The following is a 7,729-nucleotide window of genomic DNA, read 5'->3' on the forward strand; positions in this document are numbered from 1 at the left end:
AACATCAGGAAGCACGTGATATCAATTTGTTCTGTTAAATTGGAACTTGAGATTGCTATTCACCATTTTGGCCACCATGTGCAAATGAACCAACAGGCAAAAGAGGGGTCAGTACTATGTCAAAGGAGTGTTTCAGCCCAGTTATCAAGAGGAAATAGTGTTGCTGCTTTACTATGGGAGCAGGGAGAGGTATTTTTGGAATCTAGAAGATCCTCTGGGACACTTCACAGAAGTGCCATGCCCAGTGGTAAAAGTTAAATTAAATTATATATTCAATATGCATTTTAATTTAATTTATATATTTAACGATAACCTTTAGTGGAAGACTACAGAAATCTAGTATAGTCAGGATCCCTGAGGGTTTAGATCCACCAAGAATGAAGATCCGGCTCACTCTACCAGCTAAATAACTTGGCCCAGCTGTTATGCTGGCTGAGGACAAAACAGGCTGGGGAGGAAATAAGTTGTAAATACCAACTGTAGACTTCCAGCTGCCTCTGGAACTATCATGACCACAAATGATTTCTTCCTTGTTCTGTTATGTGCTTTTATACACATTAACCATTTTCCCTCCTCCCTTTCTATTTTTCTCAAAACTTTATAAATGGTCTACTGATGGTGGTTAATTTTACAAGTTAATTTATATAGCATGGAATATCATGATGGAATTGTTACTGAACTAGAGAAGGAATAAATATCACCCAAAGATAGATACAGAGACTTATGGAACTTTGGGTGTTCCCTTTTGAGGGGAGGTGAGTACATTTATTTTTTGTTTTTTGTTTTTCTTGGTACAGGGACAATTATGTTATTGTTTGGAAGTTTAAATATGGAGAGAAGGTAAGTATGAATGTTGAATACCCAGAGGAAGGGTCTATGGCATTTATGGTGGATTGGTGCTCAATATCCATTCAAGTTTTCTTCTGTGAACTTTCCCAATCTGCAGAAGTTAGAAAGTAAAAAAAAAAAAGTTTCTGTTTTTTTTTTTTTTTACCTGGACTCTCTTGCAGCTAAGGTTTTGGAATTTGTTAGGCTGGGCCAATCAAATACACTTGTGCAAGATTTGGAAGGCAGAGTGGAATGGAGGCTGTATTTCTGCCGTACTTGCTTTTTTTTCTAAAAAGTACAGGCATGGAGGGATTTTTTTCCCCCTGAGGCAGCATTAACATAGGTACCAGTGTCTAGGAACTCAGTTGGTTTGAGTACTAAAAGGCAGAGCATGAGGCCTCCCTGCTGGTGTGTATCACAGCAGGGATGGTGCAACTTCCTGATGTGGCAGGTTCCTCATTGTAGCAGCTTCCTGCCACAATTCTGGAGCCAGCTTCTTTCTGACCACAGAAGAGGCAGAAGCTCCTTTGGTGACCCATTTCTGCACTGAGACTTTTTGTTCTTGAAAGCTTGTCATGGAAGCTCTTTCTTCTGCTTTCCCAATGATTCAGTAAGCCTTTACCGTAAGCTTGTAATAAGTATTTTTCCTGCTTAAACCAGCTACAATGGATTCTGTTCTTTGCAAGTAAACCCTGATCAATATAGGGGCTTAGGAGCCCACTGTCCTGTGCCAATAGTTTACATGAGGAGCAAGCAAGGTTCAGGTGTAGCTTCTCCACTACTGCTTGTTATGCTTCTATTCTGGAGAGAAATCTCTCACACCCTCTACGACAGCAATTCTTAAGCTCAGCACATTAGAATTATCTGGGGAGTTTGAAAAATTCCTGGTTCATGAACTGTCCCCAGAGTAATTAAATCAGAAATCTCTATGTGTGGGGCCCAGCATTCAGTGCTTTTTTTTTTTTAAAAAGGTTTAGTGTTATTTATTTTTGGCTGCGTTGGGTCTTCGTTGCTGCGCGCAGGCTTTCTCTGGTTGTGGCGATCAGGGGCTACTCTTCATTGCAGCGCACTGGCTTCTCATTGCGGTGGCTTCTCTTGTTGTGGAGCATGGGCTCTAGGTGCACAGGCTTCAGTAGTTGTGGCTCGCGGGCTCTAGAGTGCAGGCTCAGTAGTTGTGGTGCACGGGCTTAGTTGCTCCGCAGCATGTGGGATCTTCCCGGACCAGGGCTCGCACCCATGTCCCCTGCCTTGGCAGGGGGATTCTTACCCACTGCGCCACCAGGGAAGTTCAGCATTCAGTATTTTAAAAGCTGCCCAGGTGATTCCAATGTGTGTCCAAGTTTGGAGAACCACCGCAGTCTGGAAGAGAGAGGGAGGTGAATTCTCAGGTTATGTATGAGTTGCAGTGGAGGAGAAATAAAACACTAGTAAAGTAGCAAATTTACCATCTCACAGCCACAATACTGAAATAGGTCTCACTGGGCTAAAATCAAGGTGTCTGCAGGGTTGGTTCCTTTCTGAGTACTCTAGGGGAGAATCTGTTTCCTTGCCTTTTCCAGCTTCTAGAGGTTGCCTGCATCCCTTGGTTCTTGGCCCCCTTCCATCTTCAAAGCCAGCAAAGGCTGGCTGAGTCTTTTTCACGATGCTGTCTCCCTGGTTTTGACTTTTCTGCCGTCCTCTTCTGCTTTTAAGAGCCCTGTGATGACATTGGGCCCACTGAGACAATGCAGGTTAAACTTCCCATCTCAAGGTTAGTTGATTAGCGGCTTAGTTCCACCTTCAACCTTAATTCCATCTTGCTATGTAACTTAACATAGTCACAGGATCTGGGGTTTAGGATGTGGATATCTTTGAGGAGGCGTTATCCTGCTTTTCCTAAGGAAATAAGGGACAAGATCACTGGGGAAGAGACACCCCAGGGATTCCTTCCCCACACTTTTTGAATCAGAAGAGGCAACTGGAGAGGCCAAGGAACTCAAAAGCTATTATACTATTAATTTAGACATAAGTGGGAGCCTGGTACACTGTATATTCATACTTCTGTAAGAAGCATGGCTAGCCAGAATGGACTGCTAAGACGTTAGATTATAATTTGAGATTGTTTAGTCTTGCCACTTTTCTCCTATTTGCAAAATTATGTTTCAATGATTTGAAGCTTCTTTGCAATCCCCTGGTTGCCCAACTATATAGATAATGGGAAAATACAAACAGGTAAGCCTTATAGTTCGTTGACCTCTGGTTAGGAACCAAGAGGCTTACCACAAACAGGTGGTCCTGCTAGCTAATTGTTTCCCCCTCTTTAAGAGCCATTCTACAGTAACCATTCTAAAATAAAAAAATTATGCTTTTGGCAGGTGTCCTTCAAAATTATTGCTTCATATCTGGCAACCGCTGCGGCAGCCTAATTCATCTAGTTCCTCCAGGGGCACACTGTGCAGCTAATTCATCCAGGCAGGTTCACTGGGAAGCTGACAGTATTTCTGATATGGTTTTGTGTTTTTTTTTGACCTTGCTGAATGAGTGGTCACACTTGCTTTAAGCGTAGTCCATGCCAAGAGCATTGGAGCCACGATCCGTAGTATAGAATGCCACAACCTTAGCCTTTGCTTGTTGCCATGCTAGAGTAGACCCTGGCTCTCAGGAAAATTCCTGGCTTTGTCCTTGGTACCCTGCAGGTGCTGCCTTAACCACTTGCTCGTCTGATCTCAAAAGCACCTGGGTCCACTTTTAACCAGCATCTTGAATTATCTGCACACTGGGTTCTTGACTGAAAACTCATAATCTGTGCTTCCCTGGGGCCACACTAAATAGGAATGGGCGTGGAGTGAGGTTGCAAAAATGCAAACAAAGTTGGGCATCTCTGGCTCACTGGTTTCCCCCCATCCAGACTGGCAGGCCCGTCAGCTTCACCCTTGCCTGCAATTCTCTTTGTAATTCCAGCAGCCCCTGACATTCCCTCCTCTCTGGGCCTGAGGTTGGCCTCATGGGCCCCGGCTCCTAGGTTGCTGCTCTAGCTGCCTGGAAACTTCTCTCTCAAGCTAAATTTGAGGCACAATTATAGGCCCTATAGAAGCTGTCATGGGCTTTCCTCAGTCTCAACTTTCTATTTTTATTTATATTGTCTCTGCTGCTGATTCTTTCTTCTAACTTTTATTACATCACAATGTTATTGTACGAGTTTTGGTGAAAAGCTCTTCAAATCCTCCACGGACTGATACAGAACACAAATTAGTATACAGAATAGTAGCACTGATGTCCCTGTCACCATCGAGACACTGGGGATGGTGTCAGCCGTGTATTTTATGTCTCTACATTGAAAGGGCAGAGGGGATGGTGCCAGTGTCGCCTATTCCACTATGTGGATCAAGGAGGTCTTGGTTGCCTTGGTCAGAAAAGGGGAGCTTTACCCAATCAGGCACTTTTTCCAGATATTCCAGATAGACAATGATCAATGAAACTATAATCCACCAGGATTTAATCTGGGGACTGAGTAGGTAGGAAAAATGATCACCTGGGCTTTTCATTTTTGTGAAACAAACATACAAACCACCCTCCGCCCTCAACAAAAACAAAAACAAAAACAAAAACCACCTAAATATAGCTAACTGAATTTTCAATCTTGGGAAAACGTTTTTCATAAATAAAAAGCATAAAATTTTGGCTCAATTGGCAGCATCTAATAATCAAATTTAGGAAAAGTCATTTTGGGTGGTGCACCTAGGGTAGAAGCTATCCTGAGGAAAACTTGGAAAACTTGTCTGTCTGACTCTTGGTCTCTCCTGGTCTCTCCCCTTTCTCTCCCTCCCCACCTCTTACTGCACGTTCCTCCTCACTTCTCCTCCCTTCGCCTGACACTGGATGGAGTTTCCATGCGGGCCCCACTGTGGTGCTAATAATAGCGATAGCTGCTGTTTATCGAGCCTTTGCCACTTGTCAGGTGCTGTGCGAAGCGCCCTAGATACATTACCTCACTCATTCCTCCCGCAGTCCTCCCAGAGGATGGGCATATTTGTGTAATGAGCCTGGACAGACATGGTGCCTAATAGCTCCATTATATCCTTTGTCAGCACTCCAAATAACAAAGTTATTGGTATTCTTGACTTTTTCATGCTTGGTTTAAAATATATTGGTAAATATGATGCTGGCTACAGAAAGGAACTAGCAGGCAGGCTATAGGGAATTGGGGTTAGGCTTTACATATTTTTAAATCCTTTCTCTGAGCAGTAATTACTGGTGGTAGATGAGAGTACTGGGAGCTGTTGTTTCATATTGAAATTTAACTGCTTCCTTCCCTGCAGTAAAAAAAAAAAAAAAAAAAAAATACTGGTACAGATGATTAAGAGCCTAAGATGTAGGAAAGTGCTAAGTTTTGAACTCAACCTCTCCTGACAGGCTCAGTATTAACCATTATTTTCAACGCTTCGTCATATGAGAACAAAAAGTACCATGTCTCCATGCTGTATATTTTGCAGGCAAGATGTTCCAGGCTGTCTCTGGAGGGTCTGACCTTTTGGATTGGAGCAAATGAGTCTGGAGAGGATGGTAGGTCAGTAGAGGCTGAGATTTTTGTTTTTTCCTCCTCCTGGACCGTATATCACCTTCCTACCTTCCTCACTGTCCTAGTGATCCCACCAGAGTACAGAGTTTTCCAGAGTTCCTCTGCTTCACAGGTAAAGCCCTACAGATTGCTTTTAAAGTCAGAATCTTTGCGACTTCAGGGACTGGCAAATGTTGCCCAGTCAGGCAGCCCTGTTCTCACACAGGGGCACAGAGTCAACTTGTTGGGGCCTGAGGACACCAAGGGAGCACAGTCTTGCATCAGATGCTGAAGATCTTTCATCATATTCCTCTGACAGTGAGGCTAGAAAACCACAGTTGAAAACGGATGCAACAGGATAGAAGGGGCTGGTAGCACTGGGAGTTAAGTTACCCTTGATAAAGGGAAGACAGAAAGGAAAATTAAAAACAGTATCTTGAGACACTGAATTTAAATGACCAGCTGCATATTACCTGAGACCATTCCACATCTTTTAGGATGACCTAAGGTAATATAATTATGTCACTTAGAAGGAAAGTGATGAGTTATGTTAGAGAGTCATCAGAATGTCAGTTTTATTAACATGAATAAGGTGTAGACAGCAGTTTTGTTCTTGTACTTGTCATTAATTTGTGAGTGAAAACTTCAATTAAAAAAATAAATTACTTCGGGGCTTCCCTGGTGGCGCAGAGGTTGAGAGTCCGCCTGCCGATGCAGGGGACACGGGTTCGTGCCCCGGTCCGGGAAGATCCCACATGCCGCGGAGCGGCTGGGCCCGTGAGCCATGGCCGCTGAGCCTGCGCGTCCGCAACGGGGGAGGCCACAACAGTGAGAGGCCCGCGTACCACAATAAATAAATAAATAAATAAATAAATAAATAAATAAATAAATAAATAAATAAAATAAATTACTGTAGTGGGCTGAATAATAGCTCTCAAAGATATCATGTCCTAGTCCCTGGAACAAATGTTTCCCTATTTCGAAAAATTCTTTGCAGGTGTGACTGATTAAGAAACTTGAAATGGAGGAATTATCCTGAATTATCCATTGGGCCCTACGTAATCACAGTGTAATCCTTTTAAGAGGGAAATAAAGGGAGACTTGACATATAAGGAAGAAGAGGAGAAGGCAATGTGACCACGGAGGCAGAGATTGGAGGGATGTGGTCACAAGCCAAGGAATGCTGACAGCCAGCAGAAGCTACAAGAAGCAAGGAACAGAATCTCCTCTAGAGCCTCTGCTGACCCCTTGATATTGACTCAGTGATGCTGATTTGGATATCTCACCTCCAGAACTGTGAGAAAATAAATCTCATTGTTATAAGCCCTCAAGCTTGTGGTAATTTGTTACACCTGTCATAGGAAACTGATACACTTAACTTGAACCTAGGGAGTTAGATTCTTAAGTCATGAACATAGGTCTCTCTACTGAAAAATATGTCCATACCTGTATGTGCTTGTAGAGAAGGAGACACAAGAAATTGGCAGCAATGTTTGCTTCTTGGAAGGGGAACCAAGAGAGTAAGTGTCTAAAGTAAGAGGCAGACTTACTGTTCATTTTATATACTCTGATTCTATTTGAAATTTTTCAGATGCATATATTTCTTTTTTAAAAAAAATAAACTTTTAATTTTAGGATAGTTTTAGATTTACAGAAAAATTGCCAATATCGTACAGAGAGTTCCCATATACCTAAACCCAGTTTCCCCTATGATTAGCATCTTACATGAGTATGTTTCATTTTTCACAATTTGTCACAGTGAATCCATATTGATACATTATTATTAAGTAAACTCCATACTTTACTCAAATTTCCTTAGTTTTTACCTATTATCCTTTTTCTGTTCCAAGATGCCACACAGAACACCACATTACATTTAATTGTCATGTCTCCTTGGGCTCATCTTGGCTGAAACAGTTTCTCAGACTTGCTTTTGATGACCTTTCAAGAGTACTGGTCAGTACTGGCTACTAGTCAGTAGAATGTCTCTTAATTGGAATTTGTCTGATGTTTTTGTCATGATTAGACTGGGGCATGTATTTCTTTTTCAATTAAAAGCTAGTTAATAAAAAAGAAAATATATTATTAGCACACTAATAATACTTATGTAGATGACTGTGAGGATTAAAATAGTGTGTGTGTGTGCATGTATCTTAGGTAGGATAATATATACAAATATATATATTTTGGGTAGGGTAATGTTGTAAAGTCAGAAGGATCAAGGTTACACTCTTAGCCCTGTCACTTCATAGTTCTGTGATCTGGAGCAAATAACCTCTCTGAGCTTCAGTTTTGAAATCTGTAAAATGGTGATAATAATATATGCTTAATAGGGTGGTGATACATATTTAAAAATATGTGTAG

General features: G+C 41.9%; 1 long non-coding RNA gene across 1 annotated transcript; it reads left to right on the forward strand.

The window, feature by feature from the left end:
• Positions 1-1,363: 1,363 nt before the first annotated feature.
• LOC117199956 (uncharacterized) lies at positions 1,364-6,765 on the forward strand. Its single transcript, XR_004481323.2, has 3 exons — positions 1,364-1,438; positions 5,301-5,370; positions 6,363-6,765. It is a non-coding gene; the product is annotated as an uncharacterized LOC117199956 (long non-coding RNA).
• Positions 6,766-7,729: the final 964 nt, after the last annotated feature.

Source organism: Orcinus orca, chromosome 3, assembly GCF_937001465.1.
Source record: "Orcinus orca chromosome 3, mOrcOrc1.1, whole genome shotgun sequence".
Lineage (NCBI taxonomy): Eukaryota > Metazoa > Chordata > Mammalia > Artiodactyla > Delphinidae > Orcinus > Orcinus orca.